Below are 17,759 nucleotides of genomic sequence, written 5' to 3' on the forward strand. Positions count from 1 at the left end.
AAAGACTTCTACAGAGAGCAAGATAGGGCAAGAACATTTTGGTACATGGCTACGTGGTGGCAGATTTCTTTTCTGATGTATTAATCACATATTTTAATCATGTCACTTTACTATAGAAAGATCACTCCTGACACAAATTGTATGCATGCATGTAGAATGTTAATGTTATATTTTTTAAGGATGGGGCTGATGGTATAGCCCCCCTCGTGAGAGCGGCCAACATGTAAGAGTTTGTGGAATGTCTTTGTCTGTCTCTGTACATGACGTGCAAGGTTGGCGGCTACAATTCAGAGATTATCCTAGTATTCTGGCTGGGATGCTTCTTTCCACATTGCAATGTGTTTATTAAACAATTTCAAAATGCTCACTGGTACAGTGTGTTGCAGGTTATTGGTAAAATTTCCATAACAATGGCATGCAAGAAAATTAAGCATAACTGGTGTTTAAAACAATGAATCATGGAAATATATCTGGCTAACTGGTGGAGATATCGTCTGAATTTCAGGAGCGGGACCACTCCTCCTTCACGCCCCTTCTTACCTCAGACTATAAATGCCCCCTTCTCCAATGCCCGTTGTTCTCATTTCCATGACAGTGGACAGCTTGGAAAGTCGGCATAGGGGCAGCGAGGGGTGGCATCCCAAGTTGCATCTTCCGAGAGGAAGATCCCACTAAAGCTACAAGTCAACCTACTGGAAATATACTCCCAGGGATTCCCGAGAGGGGGGGTGGAAGGGAATCGCACCGGATGGATCAAAGAAATAAGACATTTGGCAATGGTAATATGACAGCGACAGCGGAATGCATATGCGGCAAGATATGCAAGAACCGACATGGCGTGCGGATCCACCAGGCCAAAATGAAGTATGAGCAGAAGGTGTTGGCATCACAGCACGCAGGAAGCACACCTGGTGAGACGAAGGAGGAACCAGGCCCAGAATCACCCCACAGTGCCCGGAGCCTCCAGGTGATGCAGGCCCCCGAAGCTCACAAGTCATCAGAACACCGTCGCGGAAAGTGGCCTCAAGCTAGCAAGGAGAAGGAGTGGCTCCAGTTCGACGAAGACGTTGATACCATCCTGCAAGCAACTGCCAAAGGACAAGTTGAACAATGCCTAAAGACAATGACAACAATGATAGGTTTGGACAAGAGGAGAAGCGGACAGCGAAGCCTCTACACCATGAACAACAGAGCCAACAAGATATATCAGCTAAGGCGGCGAGTGAGAAGGAGAGGGGACCCCTTGCATAATTACGTAGCATAATCCACAAGAGGTTAATGACCTTAAGGCGACCACTACCTTAAGGAGACCTACAGTAACGAAAGTAGAGAGCAAGATCTTGGTCCCTGTCACGCCCTGATCGATCCATCTGCACCAGAGCAGGAATTCGATGGGGAGGAGCCCAGCTGGAAGGAGATCCAGGAGGCGGTAAAGAGAGCAAGCTCTGCTCCAGGGCCCAGTGGAGTACCTTGCAAAGTTTATAAGAACTGTCCGAGGCTACGGACTAGACTCTGGAGAATCATGAGGGTGATTTGGAGGAGGGGTAAGGTAGCAAACCAGTGAAGACAAGCGGAGGGGGTGTGGATCCCAAAGGAGGAGAAGAACATCGAGCAGTTCCGAACCATCTCGTTGCTGTGTTGAATGGAAGATTTTCTTTAGATTTTTCTTTAGCATCGTCGCTAAGTGACTGACAGAACATCTTCTGAAGAACTCTTACATCGATAACTCAGTCCAGAAAGGAGGGATCCCGAAGTTTCCAGGGTGCCTGGAGCATACAGATGTGGTCACACAGCTCATTAGGGAAGCCAGGGAGAACAGAGGGGACCTGGCAGTACTATGAACCATCTTCAACGTATGCTGCTCGGTTGTTTGTTAATTGCCCCTTGGGGATAAATAAAGTATTCTGATTCTGTTGGCTTGACCTTGCAAATGCCTACGGATCTGTACCCCACAAGCTGGTAGAACAGGCACTGAACCGGTATTACATCCCAGAAAAGTTCAGGAATCTTATCCTGGATTACTACGCCGACTTCCACCTGAGAGTCTCTTCCGGAACAACAACTTCCGACTGGCTTGAGAAGGGGATTATCACTGGATGCACGATCTCGCCCATCCTTTTCGCTCTTGCTATGAACATATTGGTCAAATCTGCAGAAGTCCAGTGTAGAGGGCCACTCACCAAGTCTGGAGTCAGGCAGCCACCCATCAGAGCTTTCATGGACGACCTGACGGTGACAACTACGTCTGTTCCAGGGTGCAGGTGGATACTGAAGGGTCTTGATGAAATGATTTCTTGGGCACGCATGAGGTTCAAGCCCACCAAGTCGAGGTCGCTTGTGCTGAAGAAACTTAATGAGGCGCCCGTGAAGAGCATAGGTAAGGTATTTAACCGCAGCCTGAAAGATGCAGCCTCCAACGAAGACCTGGAGACCTGGCTCTCATCAGTGGATAAATTTGGCCTTCCTTGCAAGTTTAAGGCCTGGATTTATCCGCATGGAATTCTGCCCCGGATTTTGTGGCCCCTCTTAGTCTATGAAGTTCCCATCTCAACAGCGGAAGGATTCGAGATGAGGATCAGCAGGTTTCTGCGCAGGTGGCTGGGACTGCCACGAAGCCTGAGTAGCATTGCTCTGTATGGTCATAACAACAAGCTGAAGCTCCTCTTTAGCAGCCTAAGCGAGGAGTTCATGGTGAGCCGGTCCAGGGAGCTGCTCCAATATCGGGAGTCCAGTGACCCCCAGGTTTCCCTGGCTGCTGAGGCTGTAGACATTGCAGTATCAAGGCTGCAGCAAAGGGTGATAGTGGGTACAGTGGCCCAGGGAAGAGCGGGTTTAGGTAGCAGTAGAACACCTAACTATGACAAGGCACTGGGGTCAGCGGGGGAGCTGGCCCCAGGGAGGGGTCACTTGCCCCTCCCTTCCTTCCCTCCCCATCTCCAGCTGCCTCCCTCTTCCCGCTCCACCACAACCACCCACACATGCAGGACCTTGGAGTAGGGGTATGTCACCAGGGTGCAGAGGAGGCTACCCCCCCCCCTCTGTCCCCTTCTGGCTGCCTCTGCCTCAATTTTATCCCACAACTTAGACATTCACATTACTCACACTCTCATTACACATACATATAGGATCTTGGCGGTGGGCACGATACACGGAATCCAAAGTACCATCAGGGTGTACACCTCACCCCTGGCGTCGTTGCCCACCTCTCAATGTTAAATACACATAGACATTGAGGGCTAGCAGGAGGGACCATGCGCTTACCTGCTGCTCTCTGGCAGGTAGCTCCATGCCCTCCTGGGTTTTAAATGCACCTTAGAACACACATGCATCAACACTACAATGAGCGGGTGGAGGGAGGTTTGGAGTCTTCTCTCACCCCCATTCTCTGCGACCTGCTGGAGCGGGGGGGCTAGGAGGAGGGGTTGGCCGTCCGACTGCGGTCTGGAGTGTGGGGCCTCCCTGCTGCTGCGGAGTCGGGGCGGTCTGCCTCCCCCCACCGCAGGGAAAAGGGTAACACCACCTGGGTCTGGGTGCAGTTCCCCCCTCCAGGGGCAAGGGTACCTAGACCCGGTTTGTAGAGTACGCTTGGGGAGTGTGATCGTGTGTACAGCGTCTCTTTATGTCTGTCTCCACGTTGGTTGAGTGTGGAGTAAGTGCATATGAGAGCGTGAGGGTGGGAATGGATGTTTGTATATGTGTGTGCCTGTATTTCTGTGTCTATATGTCAGGTTGGGTGTCAGGCGCCACCTCTCTGGGGACATCTTAGGCCCTCCAAGGTTTGGAGGCCTATCTCCCCCTACCACCACTTCCCCTGCCAGTGGCGGACTCCCTCAGACATCGGTGCGTTGGTGGTTCTTTGTGTCCGGGGATGGGCGTCCAGGTACACACCGGCTCACTCCTTGGCGGCCACTTATCGGGGCCTGGAGCCTGGGGCTCGCTCGGGCCACTTCGGAGGTGGGGTGCCCCCGGCCGCTCGGCCTGGGGCTCGGTCACTCAGGCACGGCTGGCTGCCGGCGGAGCTCACGGGCGCGTCACTGCAATTCCCCCTGGCTTCTGCTCCGCGGCTGCTGAGTGAGCCCTCATCTGGGACTCTCCTCAGCTCTTTCTGGGACAGTGGCGCGGCTGCCCCTCTGTTGGTCTTCCTTGGTCTCTTGTGTTCTGGGGGCCTCTGGATGTCTGGAGTTTTGATCTCCTCCATACCTGCTTCATGCCCTGGAGGACGGGGCTGTGGCCCCCCCCACACCCTCTAGCAGATCATTGCATGAAGGAACCTTTTAAAAAAACAAACAAACAAAAAAAAAAAACAAGCGCGTCCATGCTCACAGGTTTACACACGGGTGATCACACCCACAAACTACACCCTTTTTGGCTCCTACCTCAAAGCACACTGTGTTCTGTTGATCTTATGTGCTGCACAATAATGTTTAATATTTAGTATTTACTGTCATATTCCCATATATCATTGTGATGTTCTTTATTCTATTACTCTTGTTCTCTTCTGCTTGTTTTCTTTTTTCTTTCTTAGCAGGTGATCCAGGTGATTGATATATGCATTTTTTTTCCTGCTCATTCTGTTGTTTTTTGTTTTTTGCCCTTCTCCCCCGTCCCTTTTCTCAGCTGTTTCTCTTTCCCTCTTTCTTTCTCCCCTTCTTTCCCCCAGTCAAGTCTGTCCCGTATTCAGTAAGTGAAAATAAAATAAACATTAAAAGGTGAATCAAATGGACCATTACGGCAAGGCTGGGATGGTCAATTTGGTAAAGTAAATCCGTTGGGCATCTTTCTTTGCCTTTAGACAACAATTCTGATGGCAAAAGAGCCAAACGGGGCAGGCAAAAAAAAAAAAAAAAAAAAACACAAGGCACAGGGGAAAGAGAGGTGGTCGCTGATCCTGGAGGAGGTGCGAGCAGGAGTTGAGGAGAAGCAAACCAGTCAAATGGTGCAATTGAGGCTGCAGGGGGCTTGGACAAGATGGGAGCAAGCTATAGAGCGCAAGGTCACATAGAATGAACTGTGGAAAGCAGAACCCCAGCGGATAAAATTCCTGATTCAGGCAGTATATGATGTGCTACCAAGTCCATTGAATGGAGTCACTTGGGGGAAAGTGGAGACACCAGGCTGTCTTCTCTGGCAGAAGAGAGGAACCCTGGAGCACATTTTAACCCTCTGCGTCAAAATCACATGACCAATTTAAGACGACAACTCAGAGTCTCCATTTAAACTTGGGTCGAAAGTGCAGACTTCAAACTATATACCAGTTTTTGAATTGTGTCGATGGGCCACGTAAAAGCAAAGTTATGATAAGAAATACACGCAATGCTTTTTTCCGAATAAAACAGTGTTGTTTACAGCGGGAAGAATGGTAAAAATGGCATTTTCTACGGACAGCGCTAGCAAACACTCTCCACTTGCGAGTGGTGAAAGAGCTCACTCCACTTGAGTTTGCTTTTGCTTTCTCGTTGTACACAGACATTCTCTGCACCGCCTTTCCCTCCCGAAGACAAGAGTTCGACTCCTACCCGTCCATTGTACTCGATCTCGCATTGTGATTCGGCAGCACCGGCTTCTATCAGTACCAAATCCAGTTTGCTTCTCAGGCAGCTGCTCGCCTTTGGCAGTTTAACCAAGACACTTTCTGGGGCAGTCTCGATCAGGAACTCTACCGTCGCATCTCTGCCGCTCGTTCTTCTCTCTCCTGCAAGTCGTGCTGTGCCCCATCACATCCTGCTTCCGCCTGCATCGTCCCAGCCCAAAACAAGAGTCAGCCCTCACGCCGTCCTTCCATTCTTACCCGTTCGACCCCGGCTCCAGTACCAGGAATTCCCAAACCCACGACTTCCACTTCCTTCATGCCTTAGCAACAAGGTTTAGACAAGTGGGGCAGGCCCGTCATGCACCTAGGAGGCCGCTCCATCTGCAATAACTTTAACGACTCCGGCTGTTCTATGTCTCAATGCTGCTATCTCCACTCTTGCTGCTTTTGCGGCAGCAGCCATTCCCGCCCTGCATTCCCCCACAACCCCACTGAACCATGCCATTTTTCTCATTATACTTGCCAGCAGAGGTGTGTGACTCTCCTAAGCTGACATCACGAGTGCCTTAATGTCTCGCCAATCCACCCCGATTTCTGGTGCCCATTCAGAGTCATCTTGAGGCCTTTTAGTTCACAGTCAGGCCGACCTTCGGTTATAAAAGCAGCCCCAAGCTCTTCGACTCACTCCCCGACACTCCATGTTAGATCCTCCAACAACCATAAACTGCCTTTTTGGTCCATCTCTAGATGATTTCCTGGTCGCCTCCCCTCCCTCGTCTCTGCCAGCCCACGGGCTATCCACTCCGACATCCGTCTGCTCCAGAACGGCTCTCCACCGTCGGAAGAGCAAACAGCGGGACCTTTAACGTCCCTTGAGTCCTCGGCACCAAACGTTTCCAGGCCTCTCTGCCCATTGAATAGCTCTATTGCATCACTTGTCCCACGTGCTCCAAACATCAGCTGCTCTCCCCTTCGGGTCATTCGTACCGTGCTACACACATAATCCCATAATTCCTCCCTGCTCCTTTTATCTCCCACCTGCTTCACTCGCAGTGTCACTCCTCGACTCTATCACGCTCAATAGCGCTCCGGAGCCAAACCCCGTCTCTGGCAACTCCTGCTTGATAACTGGAACGGCATCTCTTCTCTTACGACGATCGGCCGTCACACACCGGTGACATTCAGCTCTACACAGGCGTCGCCCTTTCTGCTGGCTTCGGGGGCTATTAAGACAGAACGTGGTTTCTCCTCAGCCGGGCCTCCCGAGTTTCACCATTATATCCACGAGCGGTTCCTGCCTTCTTCTATCCGGCAGTCATCGCGGCCTTCTGTGGGGCCACGAATGGTCAAGAAGATCAGTCCTCTTTCACTCCGACCATCTCCCCGTAGTCGACATAATCAACAAGACCGTAGCAACTCTCCTTCCATCATGCCCTCCATGCGGTGACCCACAAATCCATATTCTTGGCCTCCATGCAGAGGCCGCTCCGACTCCGGTTCCTCCACTTTCAGCCACAACATTCGAAATCTAAACCCTAGCATCGCGGAACCCAGCAGTGTCTCCAAGTAGCAATAATAAATAGTCTCGCAGCAAGCACATCGTCCACCTATGGGACCGCTTGGAACGCGTCCCGTTCGTTCCATAGTAACTTCAATATTTCCTTCCCGTCATTCGACATTGTAACCGTTACAGCTTAATACCTTATGCCTTCCGGTTTCCGTGCATCAAAATTCCCACGATAAAGACATACCTCAGCTGCATCAACTTCTTTGCCAAACTGCTCACCGAATCCGGCCACCCTGTAACCAGATCATGGTTTCTTTCACGCATTTGTCAAGTGCTCTCGTCTTCTGGGATTCCTCCAAATCTCTTCTCTAGCCATTCCCTCCGCATCGGCGCCACGACTTCTGCCTTTCGCAAGGAAACCCCGACCACATAACCAGCTCCTCGGCCGCTTATCATCCTAAGCCTACTGTTATACATTCGTAACAATCGCTAAGACCTCTGAAAACGCCCAGTCTTCACTTCCACAGGGGATGCCTTCTTTGGGGATCTACCTAGCCCGGGAGCCGTCGCCAGTCCCCTTTGAGGCCTTCCCCAAACTGCCGCACCAGTTCATACTTCCTCATCCCTCTTCGCTTATCGTTCTGAGGATGTGGTCCCAGCTAGTGAAATTACATGGCCTCACTTTACTTATCACCACATCATAATGTAATACTGACATGACGTGCAACAGGAGCCATTATAATTGTATGTTCGGATAGCACAGTGGCATAGTAGTTAGCACTGTTGCCTCACAGCAAGGTCCTGAGTTCAATTCCACCATCAGGCCGGGGTCTTTCTGTGTGAAGTTTGCATGTTCTCCCTGTGTTTGCATGAGTTCTCTCTGGGTACTCCGACTTCCTTTCACAGCCCAAAGACATGCACTTTCGAGAAGCAGCACATCATGTCATGATTTCAGAAACAGCTGAGAAAGAAAGTCACTGACATCTATAAGTCTGGAAAGTGTTACAAAGAAATTTCTAAGGCTTTGGAATGCAGTGAACTATGCTGAGAGATTATCCACAAATGAAGGAATCTTGAAACAGTCGTGAACCTTCCCAGGAGTGGCTGACCTACTCCCCTAGCACATAGAGACTCATCTAAGAGCTCAAAAGTACCCAGAACAACACTTAAATAACTGCAGGCCTCAATTAAGGTCAGCGTTCATAATTCAACAATATAATATAGCTGGGGGAAACAAGACACTACTGACACTGTCTCCATTTCACTTAATAGCAAATGTGTATAACTAGTCCTGTCCTTTTACTTAGTCTTTCTCTCTTAGCATCTGTATCTATAACCCAGTGGGCTCCTTCCCCCCGGCACCTGATGAAAGCTTTTGGGTTTCTTTTTCTTCTGGTTTTGGATTTATTTATTTTTTTCTTCTGTTTACATATTAATAATCTCATTTTGGTCATTTAGTGTGCTTTGAGTCCTACATTTGGATCTTTAATTATAGGAACTATGACACTGGATTTTTAAATCAACAAAATCCCATACAGTATGCATGCTCCCTACTGTTGTATTTAGCATGTCAGCATAGATGTCAGTTTTTGACCTCGTGATTTGACTGTAACTCTGTTTCACTAATGCAGGTCAAGGTGAACACTTGAGATAAATGCCTAGTGTGATTGTTTTGTTGTTTTATATACATCCAGCCAAGCAAGCAAGCCAGCCAGCCAGCCTTAAGTTTCTTGTGCAGCAAAAATAAAGCTTCACACAACAAACTCAGTCAGTTTTTTTTATTTGTACAAGAGGAAAACAAACAGCTTCATTCTTTTCTAATGAAAAGAAAGGCACCTTCACTTCATCTCCAGTCTGGCTTTTATACGAGCAAATACAAACCAAGTTTTTCCCTAATAGATTGAAATCACAGAGACCGAAGAGACTCGTTTTTGTAATATTGCTATCACCTCTTATTACATAGTGTATTTCCTCAGAAAAAGATAAAGCATTGAAGCAGTTTCTTTCCAACAGAGTAGCTGAGGCAGAGTGGAAATAATTTAACTCAAAGCAAACAGGAACATTTCCGTGCTGATAAATGGATGCAAGATGGAACCCACTTGGATCTTAAATTCTCATCCCAGAAAGAAGCAATATCAGGGAAGATACATTTCAAACATAAAGGGAGACAGCAGAGTGCTCTCGTCATGTTTGATCATCTTTTACTTTTCTTCTCTGAAATTTTCATTTGGCTGGATGAATAAACATAAGGGGAGGAAAATTGTCTAGTCTGTGCATTCATCCTGTCACGTCTTTCTGGGTGCTGCTGGAAATAATGACTGCAACTTTGAAAAGTTGATAATGGCAATTTGAAAGGATGTCAAACCATTAAAGGAACTCTAAAGCACATGCAGGCTTGATGGGAAAAGCCATATATTCAGTGGTTTTATGACTAATAGTGAAATACTGAGGCATCTTATATGCCCATTTGACACACCTGGTTGGCATCAAAGGTGCAGCACTCGATTGGCTTTGCTCATATTTGAGTGGAAGAATGTTTAGTGTTAAAGTTGAAAATTTTGAGTCCACCTCAGCCCCCCTTTCTTGTGGGGTGCCCCAGGGCTCAACCCTTGGCCCTCTTCTTATTTCATTATACCTGCTCCTTTTGGGGTCTATTTTTAGAAAACATGAAATATCCTTTCACTGCTACGCAGACGACTGACAAATTTATTTGCCTTTTGCACCAAATGGCCCAGGCTCCATCCAAATCCTTTTGAACTGCCTTGAAGATGTCAAAGCTTGGATGGCTCTGAACTTTTTGAGTTTCAATGAGAGTAAAACGGAGGCGATTGTATTTAGACCTAATAATATTTCATGCAACCTGCTCGTAAATTGTGGTTGGCTAGGGTCTTGTATCAAACAGCATGTGACAAACTTGGGAGTCATTATGGACTCAGATTTTAAATTGAACAAACATATTAGTTCGGTGTTGCAAAAAAGCTTTTTGCAGCTGAGGCAAATAGCAAAGCTGAAGCCAGTTTTGTCAAGACTGGACATGGAGAAGGTATTACATGCCTTTATTTCAACACGGCTTGACTACTGTAATGCACTTTATGTTGGAGTCAGCCAAGGGTCTCTTGCTCATCTTCAGCTCGTGCTGAAGATGAGCAAGATGAGCTGCTGCCCGCCTCTTAACTGGTACCCAAAGGCATGGACATGTAACACCTATCCTGTCTTCTCTTCATTGGCTTCCTGTTCATCACAGAATTAATTTCAAAGTCCTAACACTGGTTTATAAATGCCTTAATGGTCTTGCTCCCCCATACCTTTCTGAGTTACATCAGCCTTATATTCCTTCACGGACCCTCAGATCAGCTGACCAGCTGCTGTTGGTTGTCCTAAAATCAAGGCTGAAACGTAGAGGAGGACGAGCCTTTTCAATTATGGCCCCAAAACTTTGGAATACGCTGCCTTTAAATATTAGACAGGCATCTTCGTTTCCTGTTTTTAAAATGCTTTTGTACAGCACTTTGGGCAAACCTTTTGTTTTTAAATGTGCTATATAAATAAATTGGATTTTGGATTTTTGGAAGATGTTAAGCCTTTAAAGAGACTGACAAACGAACACAGTGGGTTCATCAAACTATGAGAGCACAACACTTTCACAAAGTTGTCTGCTCACTTTCGAGTTCTAGGCTTATACCCAGGAGAAGAAAAAGCTCTTTCCAGAAATTATTTTCACCAGGGACTTTTAAGGACATGCCTGCAATCTTGCGAACAAGCATTGGTCATATGATAGCCATGGACTGAGATTGTAGAATGGCATTTGTTGGTGTCCATGCACCTACACAGCTTAAAAAGTCATGTCCCTTAATTTAAATTATCAGGTTTGATACCTAGTGTACAAATCATTAGCAACATAATCTCTGACAGGATAGTGAGAGAATGGTCTTCAAAGCATTTTGTGACATCACAGTGGCTTGTCCAATGGAAAAATAGGGCTTTTGATACATGAAATATTAATAAAATCTCACTCATAGTAATATAAAATGAAACTGGTAAAAAGGCACAGTAAAGAGGCTATTTCCAGGAGATAACATTATTCAGTTCTTTTCAAGCTGTGTTTCTTTGGCTGTTAATACAGTCAATAGCTGTGTGTTTCATTAATAGCATTGGTTGTACGGAGCTTTAAATATATTAAAGTTTGCGTACTATCACTCAAACATTAATCCTGAACAAACAGAAAATTCTACATTAAAAAAAAAAAACTTCCTTTGTTCTTAGTAATTTTACATATTCTAAATTTGTTTAATCAAATTGACAGATATTTTCTTATTGTTTTAGACTCTTCTCTGTAAGGTGACCTTGAGCGTTTTGAAAGGCGCCTAAAATCAAATCTATTTCTTCAGTTCTGAAAGGTGATGGGGATTGAGGCATTTGGCGCAGCGTGGGGTTATCACATCGGAGGTGTTCCTGAGAGTCGCTGACCCACCTTGTCATCATGTAAGTCATTGGGGTTCTGTGAACCAAAGTGTGAGCTTCTGTTGTTTCATCAAGCCCCATGTTGGAAGCCTTATTTCAGACATTTAACTTAAAACCCATTCAGAAACCCTGTTTACTTCAAGAAAGGATAAGTGCAAAATGGTAACCAATTACTGGTTCAAGCACTCAGTGCCTCCCTCTATTCTTTGTGATTCAAACCTTTTCATCCTCGCTTTCACTGACCATTCAAAACAACTGAAAACACATTAGCCTTTAGATGGGGCCAGATGTGTCTTGGTATTAACCATACACTACAGTGAATGTTTATATGCAGTCTACACAGCCTGCAAACTACAATAAATGGATGGAAATTCAGCCTGAATATCAGACCAGCGACAGCAAAGATAAAGACTGTTCAAAACCATACTGATATCTGGATACTGGATGAATACAAACAACATGAATTACATGCTATGAGCTTCAAACTGTTATACCCTGCTTTTCTAATGACCCTTTACCAATTTGAATTTTCGCTATTCATGTCAATTCATCAGAATGCTTCTACATTTAGCACATACAACAGAAATTCATAGGATCAATATGAGAGGCAGAAATACTCTAAACCTGTTTGTGTGTGTGCTAAGCATTGGGTTCACGTCTAGTAAACATCATCTATGTACTCAGCATGAATCCCTGCATCACTCACTTTGATTTACAATTTCACATTCTGTGTTTTGCACACTGAAACATTTCCTCAGCATCTAGCTTGCCTGAATTTCAAACAAGCGCTCAGCAGAGATAATCCCATCACTTAATCAACATTACCAAACACTTTTAACCACGTGCACTTTTTCATTCTGAGCTGCTGCTCAGCAATAAGAAGGGTTCTTCTACCAAAGCAGGTTTTACACATCTGTGTCTTTACATCTTTCTGGCAATATATAAAGAGCTTATGAAAGGCTTCCTGTAGAGGCTTCAACACTAAATCAGGACTAAGAACACATCAGTAGAAAACACAGTAGTTTAATCAAGTGTAAATGTGTCATAGCAAAGCCCATTCCCCTCTTAGAACGCTTGCCAAACACAAGAGAAACTATCCTCTAACCCACTGTTCCAACTGACAGTGCACATCCTCTAAACACTGCGAGTGGAGCTTTGAGGGCACAAACTGGATAAATCCTGTCTCTGTACTTGCTGTCGCTCCGGGCCAGTGGAGATTTTCTTGGGAGCGTTCAGGGCTCGGCCACAATGCATTGTGGGGGGGTGCTGGTGAGTCACGGTTGTGTGGAAGTGCTGATAGAGACGAAGAACAGCTTCCTTAATGTCAGCTGTAATACCTAGGCAGACTTGTTGGGCCTAATCGAGTGTGGCACTTCCCAAAGCACCAAAAGGAACAAGAACTACAAGTGTGGATCAGTATTTGTTTGTTACTGCTCATGGGCCCTGGACCAGATTTAACAGCAGTTCTGTTGGTAAGTTTCTTTTATGAGAGTAAAAAAAATCCATTGGAAGCTCAAAAACAATACCTTGCTGAGCAAGAAGGACCCTTCCAATGTGATTTAAAGCCTGTGGGCATAACCTTCTGCCCTACTGAGTATGAGAGTGAAAACCTAACCAAGCGTGAAGAGGCTGTCTTGTCCACTCACATACTGACACATTGCTGATTCATAGACAGCCATGGATTTTTTTTTTGTTTTAAATCTTCAGGTTTGAATACTTGACACACCAACAAGCAGTGAAAAGATAGAAAAGGATTTTTAGCATTTCATGACATGAAGGAAAAAGAGAAGAGATGAAATAAAGTGTGAAAGGTTTTAGGTGCTGGTCTGGTTCATTTCTTTTAACTGGATTGATCCACGGCGAGAGACTTTTTCAGTATTTGCTTTTCTTTGGACATTTCAGAGAAGAACACATTTATAGTGAGAGAAACAGCAAATTGGATTCTTGAGGAGGTGAAGTTGAGCATCTGTGCCTGTCTGTTTCTACTAGTGGCATAAGCAACTTTGCCACTGCATATAACATTTCAAATGTTCAAACAGCTAGTAAATGTATTCCCAAAAGAGCATTGGTTGCATGTTCACTCAATAGTCAAACATTTTAGAACTATTTGTCTTTTCTACTTTTTTCCATAGACCTCAAGCAATAAATCCTACTCTCCTGCACCACCACTAAATCTGACATTTGTGACTTATATGTAGAAAAGCCACAAATAATATAACATGTTAGCACGCTACATAAAACATCTGTAGAGAGTCTGGACTGTTTAAGTGCTAAATTTAAAAAAACCAAAAAAAACCAAACTTCTTTTGCTTTATGATCTTGTGTTGTGAAGCAGATCTTTTGTTTTGCCAACATACTGATCTGTGCATTCCTCACTGCATTCAGCTACATACGCTACAATGCTCTCCTTACGCTTGGTTGTTTTTCATTTAGGGTGAACAAATGTTCTGCCTCAACATACTACTAGACTTGAACCACAAAGGGATGAGAATCTGAAGCACTCGTAGTCACAGAGGCACTTTTGCATCATTGTGAAGCTCAAACTGAGGCAGAATCTCATCCATTCTTAGAACAAATCACCAAGGCATGAGCTGAGTAATAGTTTCCCCATATAGACCAGTTGTTTGAGGGAGAAATGAAAGAGAAGAGCAGTTTTCATACATGCACTGCAGTTTTTGCAGACATTTAGATGACAAAGATGTGTGTAAGAGTGCAAATATCCAACTCAGTCACACTGGATATTGTACTAAAAAGGCAAGAAGGCTTAATTGTTGTTCTTAAGTGTGTCATCATTCCTGCCTGTGGCCATCTCCCTGTACAACGCATCCACTTAACACACTGTTTGCTGCTACAACTACACATGTTTCTTTTCCAAATATTTATTTATAAGTGACTTATGTATGTATGTATGTATATATATGTATATATTGTACTATTCTTAGTTAGCGTATTGTCTGTCTTGTCTTAATGTTGGTTTAAAATGGAGCACTGTAACAAAAAATAATTTCCCCCAGGGATCAATAAAGTATTCTGATTCTGATTCTGTCTGTAATTTTTCATTGTGTCTGAGTGTGACTCGTGCATGCAAGTCCCTAAATGGAGGACAAGAAACTTCTCCAAAAAAGTTAAGTCCAGTTTCCTTCATTTGACACTTAGATTAGATGGGGATAATTACAACAAAAACATCTTCCAGATAAACATCAGCTTTGTGGATATTTTTTTTAAAACCATGTCTGGATGCTGTTGTTACTCGTGTAAATCAAATACAGCCTCAGAACAGTTAGACTAAAGACTATTAATCTGTCAGTCAGTCTTGACAGTTGATTTAAACATACATTCATAATCCTCCATGTGGTTTTCAGTGGTTGAAACATGCTCATTTACATGCCATTTGTCACACTCGAGATTTTTAAACAAAAGATTATTCCATCAGCGCTAAGATGTTAGGAGATAAAACTGAACTGACTCTTAGATTCCTAAGATGAGGAGCTGACAGCCTAAATGTGAGTCTTTCTAAACTGTTGTCAAGTTAGAAAATCAGTTTTCACTATTAATGCATCAAATTTCCTCTTAAACTGTAACAGAGCTAATTCAAAACCTTGTCATGAGATTGTGGTTGTGACTTAAGACATCAGTGATTGACATGATAGATAATGGATCCAGATTAAGAACACTGTCAGTAATCTGCTCTAAATGTTTTTCTTAATTCTCTCTAGAGCTGATGTAGTGGACACAAAGCTTCATTCATTGACTGGATGGCCTCAATGTTTTTGCTTTAGGAAAAAGAGAGATAAGCTCAGAGTATTAAGTTGGATTTTCTAAATAAGGGTTCATGCGCTAGTTCCAAATCACTTGTTCACATTTTTTTTTTAGTTCTTATGCAACAATAATATAAAATATAAATTCTTAAAATGTTTGTAGCTGCCTATAAAATCACAGCAATTTTATTTTCTGTATTGCACATCCTCCCATTACATCATCAGCTGAGCATTAAACTACCCATTTCTAACAAGTCTCATGTGTCCAAAAAATAAATAAATAAATAAAAATTAAAATATAGACCATTCAGTGTACCATATCAAGCTGAGCCTCCTTACCCTTTCTGCTTCCTCAGCTAATTCTTGGAACTGAGCTATTGAGCTCTAGCTCTCTGTAGGAGTGCCCCAAACAGCCCATCAGGGAATACAGGACCACCAAGCAGCTTGTGTTTTTGAGATATGTGGAGCCACATGTCATTCTGCAGTATTGCATGCCATGCCTTTGGACACACTAAGGGAGATGTAGAGAGAGTCAAGATGACTGCCATACCTTTGCTGATGTCTATAGCCTCGGGTAAAGAGCTTAGTGACTGTGTTGAAGACAGGTGAGAATAGCAGCAAAATGTTTTTTTATGCCAACTGGGTTGCAAAGTAGTGTATACACTGTAGTGAGGGAGGCAGACTTCATAATGACAGACGGTTGGGTGTTAGCTTTGTATTATTCAGGTTTTGCTCATTATTCTGGGTAAGCACAATGTGTTTATGAGCGGAAAATCCCCGAAGCACTATGCAAATCAGTTTTCAAATGAAGATATAAAACTGTATTACACATGCAACAGTTACACTTTTCAGGATGGTGGAAACTAATGGTAATTAGCAGGATAGCAAAGCATCTTAAGGGTCCTTTATCAGCATCTTTTCACTCCTGCTGGGAAAGGGATCCCTCTTTAGTTGCTTTTCTAGTAGTCCCCAACCCCCACCCAAATGATGGACTTTTACTAGGGAGTTTTCCCTCCCACCTAAATCGTGGACCAAGAGTGTACAGCTTAAGACAAATTTGTAATTTGCCACATTGGGGTTTAATTAAATTTGACTTGACCTGGTTAAAAAGATAACAGTGAAATTGTGTCAGGGAAATTTCTACTCCCTCTCATGCTGGGTGTGACAATCTACAGTACATGACTTTTTCCCCTAGCTTTTATTGCACATTTCATGCCATTTGGGTATTAATCACCACTGGGCATAGCATTTTATATTCTGTCTCCTACCTGTTCCATTGTAATCAGGTTCCCTTCCTATTTTGGTACTTCAAAAGATGACCCATTAGCCTCCTCCTCTGCCATCAGTAATCTAGCCTGTGTTCTCTGAGGGATATACACCAAAATGGGATGGATTTCAGAAAGATTAGGTGTTTTTGGTTTCAATCATCTATCAAGATGCAGGTAATTTTCTTCTTGTAAAGTAGCAATCAATCAGGGGCACTTCTGGTAAATTGAACTGGGTTAGATGGTGAGTGGGGACAAGAAAATGAATGAGGAAAATCTCTATTACAACATAATTTCATATGAATCAACGTAAGGCATTACATCCACATGCTATAGCAGGTGTAACACTGTCTTGGATAACAGGGTATATACTATAGGATTCAAAGCCAACTGATGATGGATCTAAGTGAAGGAGTTGTCTCTTATTTTCTATTAAATTTACAATACTTCTTCACTTCAATTGTGCTTAAATTAGAGCAGAATGTGTTACAGGATGAAAAAAGAAAAAAAAAAAGCTGTACCATTTCGCAAGAGCAGACCAAATGTGAGCATCTAAGCTTATTGCACAAGAGAATACTTTTGATTTGATCATCACCTTTCTGCACTACTTAATTAGTTCTGGTTGGATCTTGTCTCTCCAGAATATTTTCATCTCCTTTTTAATTCATTGATGAAAGTGTCAATATATTTCATCATAATTAATTTCAGGGCGAATGTAGGAGATCATCCAGTAACTGGAAGGTTTCGTGGTTTGAAAAGTGCTATATAAGAATTAGTCAATTTGATCATTAACAGTTTGTCCCCATGCATTAGTTTTTTTTTTTTTTTAGTTATAATCTTGTTTTTGTTAGAACAAAAGGTCATTGACAAAAACCATGATGAAAATTACTGGTCAACAAAATTAACACTACAGCAGGGAAGTCATATTATCTGTATGATGACCTATCTGACAACCTGTACAATGTCATTTACTGTAGGGACCAGTTCACAGCTTTGTCTTGTAATTCCCCATCATCCACCAATATAAGTGGCATGTGAGAAAGCATAAGTCTAGCAAGTGAAAAGTAACCTGGAGCAAAAACATACCCTAGATATAGTCTCCCTGTTGTCCTCCTTCTCAGTGGTCACTTGCTAAATGCTTTAGCCATTATTGTTTTCCATTTCCACCAACATGACTCGATAGATGATTTTTCTTCTGAATTTTCTTTCATGTCAGCAGGATCCTTTAAAAACTTAAT

At 43.9% G+C, this 17,759-nt stretch overlaps 1 pseudogene; it reads left to right on the forward strand.

Annotated features, from left to right (window-relative positions):
• The first annotated feature begins 784 nt into the window (after positions 1–784).
• Positions 785–6,977, forward strand: LOC113033353 (uncharacterized; annotated as a pseudogene).
• Positions 6,978–17,759: the final 10,782 nt, after the last annotated feature.

The sequence above is a fragment of the Astatotilapia calliptera genome, chromosome 12, assembly GCF_964374335.1.
Source record: "Astatotilapia calliptera chromosome 12, fAstCal68.1, whole genome shotgun sequence".
Lineage (NCBI taxonomy): Eukaryota > Metazoa > Chordata > Actinopteri > Cichliformes > Cichlidae > Astatotilapia > Astatotilapia calliptera.